At 36.4% G+C, this 5,160-nt stretch overlaps 1 protein-coding gene across 1 annotated transcript in view; it reads right to left on the bottom strand.

Moving 5' to 3' along the window:
- Positions 1-1,137, bottom strand: part of LOC107085027 — a 36,183-nt gene extending 35,046 nt beyond the window's left edge. Inside the window, exon 1 of the mRNA XM_015375150.1 lies at positions 794-1,137. The gene's annotated coding sequence lies outside the window, so the exon portion shown is untranslated. The remainder of the gene's footprint in view (positions 1-793) is intronic.
- Between the last annotated feature and the right edge of the window lie 4,023 nt (positions 1,138-5,160).

Consider the following 5,160-nt stretch of genomic DNA (forward strand, 5'->3'; position numbering starts at 1 on the left):
AATACATTTAGTTTAGAACAGCTCTATAGACAATTTAATTATTTTTAAAGTGCAGCCTAGAAAAATAGTAAAAAAAATATATAAAAACAGTAATCTAAACAATGAATACACACACACACACACACACACATATATATATATATATATATAGATTGAGATAGTCATCTGAATTTACAGGAATAAATGGCTGAGGTAGGTCTATGTATGGATCTAAAGGTGGTATTAAAACCTTTATTTAAAGTGATATTGTATCTTATTGATAGGCACTTGAATATAATACTGCTGTCTTTTAATGGAATGGATTTAGCCTTCTTATAAAACACATTTAAACCGACAATAGTGCATTTAGTGAGTCTTTGTGCATCGTTTTTGAGCAGAGCTAATTCCCCTCTTATGCATGAGTCATGAAACATTGCGAAACACTTCAGTAAGCAAATGGAAACTTTGCCTAAAATGTGGAAAAGCTCCAGAAAAGATCAGTGAAGGAAATTATCTCCCAGCCTGAAACAAAGTTGCAAGAAAGCACCTTTATTTTAAATAAGATGCGATTTAGAAACTCTTAAATTGCATTCGGCTCTTTATGTTGTTTGTGTTTTTAGGCGCTTTTTTGGGTTTACATGCAGAAAATCCTCTCTGTTTAGGAAGCTGTGCTCCCATTCTGGTTTTTAATTATCTGCTGCATTCAACAGTTATTCCAGTCACGGTCAGGCTGCTGCTTTGCATGCATCTATCCATGGACCCCCCTCCCCTGCTGTCAATCTGCCCTCTAACCTGCAAACAGGCTCCAACCTACCGTGATTTCTCCCCTCTTGGTCCAGGATCTCCTCTTTTAGAGAGAGGAGCAGAAATAGACGCAGGCTGAGGAGATAAAGTGTTAAAGTTTGTTTTCCGCCGCTCCCGTCATTCACAAAGCTCCACTTTCTCTCCCCCCTCCCCTCCCCTCCCTGCTTCTGGGCGGTCACACAGGGAGAAAGGAGGGGGGGGTGTCTTCTACAAGGGATCTTTTTTGTTTTCCTGAGGTTTAGTTTCCTGTCCTACTATCCACAGACAGACCGATGCTAAAACACTAAAACCAAGGAGGAAAATGTATTGCTGACACAGTGACGTGGGAAAAATGTCATTTATTTCCTAATTATATCTTCCAAGGCTCCCTAAGAGACATGAAGAGGGCCTCTGACCCCACTTTGAGAAAAAGCCCCGCCTATCATCTACGTCACTTCAATGTGAAGAGACTCGATCCTTATCTGCTGTGGAAGCAAATCGTTACCATATTTCAAACGAAAAAGCATTTTCAGAAATGCTTTTTCATTTTAAGAATGTGGCTGCACTGTTTGACTCATAAATGAAATTTATTAAATCAATATTTTCATTTTCTTCTTTAACACTTCTCATCCTTTTACTTTAGAGATTTACTTTTCAAAATGTACCCCAGCAAATACATACCAAAATTCAATTTGAAATGTAAAATTTGAAAATGAAAAAGCATTTCCAGAAATGCCTTTTCATTTTAAGAATGTAGCTGCATTACTTGACCCATGAATAAAATTATTAATCAATCATCCTATCGCATTTTCATTTTCTTCTTTAACACTGCACATTTTATGCCATAATCAAAGAGAAAACACAGCGGAAATTGCTTTTTTGTTTTCGTGGTCTGCCAGCAAAGTACTGTCCATAACTCCAAAATGAAATAGTCTTCTGTGTGAGTGTATATGCAAAGCCACACACTTTTTTCGTATTTTCCTGACATTGTTCTGCTGTAGATGGTTACAGGAGGGGATAACTTGTGGTATAGCAGGGGCAAAGCTAGATGGGGGGCCAGGGGTGGCCATGGCCACCCTTAGTCAATCATTGGCCACTACAGTTTATTTCCCTGTAAAGCCTGGCGTACACTGTGCGATTTTTTTATTGTAACTGACCGCAGACAGTGCCGCAGACAGGAGGCCGGCTTGTTTTGTTTTTATGAAAGAAATTGCGGAAAACGACTCCTGAAGTTCGACCAGCTAGAAGATCGAGATGCGGGAGAACGCTGGGAAATGCGCTGCCTTGGCAATTTGTGCAATTTTGTGCTGAAAGCCCTAAAAAGAAAAGGCGACAACGTATTTGGAAAAAAGACATGGCTGAGCAAACATGGCTACTATGGTCTGTCAATTTTACAGACAGAACTGCATTTCACTCATTGCACCCCTGCCACAGTGCTGTGTTTAGAAGTTACAGTCAGCTTTAAGCTTCAACCATATTACCGGTAGGATAAGATCACAGTTTCTAAATGTTAAGTTAGGGGTGTGCAACATGGATTTTGGGGCTAAAGTATTATACACACACAAACACATATATACAGTATATACACAGAAACAACTAAACTGAGATTAGAGAATAGAGAATAGATCTTATAAATAAAGTGTGTATATAAATGGAAAAGTATAGAAAATGATCAACAATATTGCTTATCATCATCACACATTGCTTAGAATGTTTTTGTGTTTCATTTGTCCAATCCCATGCTTGTGCTTTCTTTGTTATCTTGGATCTGATAAGTTTACATTTTGGTATGAATTTCATAGGAAATCCAAAATTTCCTGGAAATGAGCGAATATGTTGGACATTTTCAGGTCTTGGCACTTGGAGATGGGTTTGATTCCTTTAATGGTGTTCACCTGTCGAAGTATCTCACCTTTAGTCCAAAGATGCAGATGTCTCTATTGAGTTAGAATTCTATTCTGGAAACTTTGAAAGACTTGTCTCAGTCTCTGGTCAAGTTGCTCTTCATTCTCTCCAAAGACCAGATCATCCATTAAACAGATGGTTCCCAGGATTCAACATTAGATGTGTGAAAATAAATAGAAAAAAAAATCTAAGATTAAGCGTAAAAAAGCACATTAATATAAGATGCTAACAGATAATACAAGAGTAGCACCCAGAATGAGTGTTGGAGTTCACTGCAGCAACAGCTAAAGCCTTGGAAACTGGCATGTTGATGGATGTGGGATTTACAGAGGCAATGGCATACATCAACGTTTATGTTGGATGATCTTGGCAGCTGGCGCAAAAACTCTTTTCAGGCTCAAAAAGGACTAAGAAAACACCATCGGTGACGGATGCTATATTGTTTTATTTTAGCATACATATTTTGTGCTTTTTTATAGACATAGTAACCGACTAGGCCCCTTTAAAATAAATTTCTTTAAATAGTTTATTAACATTATATTATATTGATTGGAGGATTTAGTGTTTTCAACACTAATCCTGACTTTTAATACAAGGCATACGTGATTCAACCAGTCAACGGTTTCATTAGTACCAGATGGTGTTGAGATACAAATTCTTAATTTCCAGGACTGGTAACAGTTTTTGGTATATAAAAGATGGTTAATTAACAGAAAAATCATAAACAGTTATGAGAGATTATTGCCTCAAATATAGAATATGATAGAAAAAGGTAACAAAGGCCCTGAATGCACCATATGATATATTAAGGTTAACAGAATGGTAGCTATGCCACCTTGTGGCAGATAGAGGAAGTTAATAGCAGCTGTCACCATATTCCTGAGGAGGAAAGTGGTTAAATTGCTGGATGCATCAGACATGCAACAGCAGAGAACACGGGGAACAATTTTCCACAGTATGAAACAATAAATAGTGCAATACTCCATGTCTGCACGCCAGCACCCCAGCCAGCAGTGACCCCCCAAACAGAAGGAAAGTCAGCCTCAATTTGTTTAAATCCATTTGAATATTTGCTACGTTCATATATCCCAGTAGGGTCTAAGGGGAAGGTAAGTGGTATTTTTGGTGAAAGAAAAAATGAAGCAATCATGTTCAGAAACCCACTGAAATATATATATAAAAATCTTTCTATATTAAATCACTATAAAATTCACTCAAGGTAATATATAAAAAATAAGAATAAAATCATAGTTTCCTTCGATTTAGGAGTTGCTTCTAATATTCTTATCCATTTTACTTCTTTAAGTGTAAGAAAAACAGCCTTTGAGACCTACATTGTCCATGGATTAGTGCCATTCCATATATTTAGAAGAGAAAATAAAACAAGGCAAGAAAATGGATAAAATTACACAAATAGAAAAAAGAACAGAGCAGCTTAAGGTGGACATGCCTACAATGAAACATAGTACTTGATCTTTGATGCTTTGAGGCTTTTTTCCTTTATTTGGTCCTGAAAACTTGCAGCATCAGGGGGGAAACATTAAATTCATTTAGATTTCATGCCATCTGAGAGCTCAGTTAAAATCAAGCTGGCCAGTGGTAATATAATCTAAAAAAAAAACAATGCTTGGTATTAGAAAAAATCCTTAACAACACACTAGATGACAACAGCTTCTTTAACTTTCACTAAAATTTAGACTTCCTGTAGAGATTGTGCTGTTTTGTTTTTTTAGTTTTCAGTTTTATTTTAAAGCAATGCTGAAACTATTAGCCACAAGGATCGCTACACATAAAACTTAAATACTTATACTGTATATAACATGTATACTTTTACAACCTTGATTAAAAATGAAGTTCTCTTTACTAGAAAGCAGGATAATAGAACTACTTCTGGACTGCAGGATAATAATCAAACAATAAAAGGAATAGATATGACCTTTGTCGTATATTGCTTGTCTGTTTTCATTCCAGTTACAAACAGTGGAAAGACATGATGCTACAGGAGAATAATGGATAATTTAATCCACTAACAGACCAAAGCTGCTATGATATTCATTTTTATAGGACTCTCATTTTTTTAAGATCTACCTAAACTAATTTTGGTTCACTTGGCTCCTCATCCCAGTCCAGTCTAAGAAACCTTGGTGTTCTTTTTGATCAGTCGATGTCCCCGAATTACTATTCAAAACTTTTCATTAAATGTCAGTTATCACATGAGAATTATCTAAATGTATGGCTATCATTTCCAAATCAGACCTGGCGATTATTAATCTTGCTTTTATTTCCTCTAGTTAAGTTTATAATTACGCTGTTCTGACTTGTTAAAAAAATATCTGCATTCATCTCCGCAAGGCTTAAATTACATACCCGTCAAATTAAGCATAGATTTAGAAGCATAGGACAGAACCCTCCTAATTCATCTCAGGCCTTTTAATCCCTTATTCTTCCACAACCACCAACCCTTTCCCTAAAAACCTTCTAAAGAGCTTGGCT

Source organism: Cyprinodon variegatus, unplaced genomic scaffold (assembly GCF_000732505.1).
Source record: "Cyprinodon variegatus isolate N-32 unplaced genomic scaffold, C_variegatus-1.0 Scaffold113, whole genome shotgun sequence".
NCBI classification, from domain to species: Eukaryota; Metazoa; Chordata; class Actinopteri; order Cyprinodontiformes; family Cyprinodontidae; genus Cyprinodon; species Cyprinodon variegatus.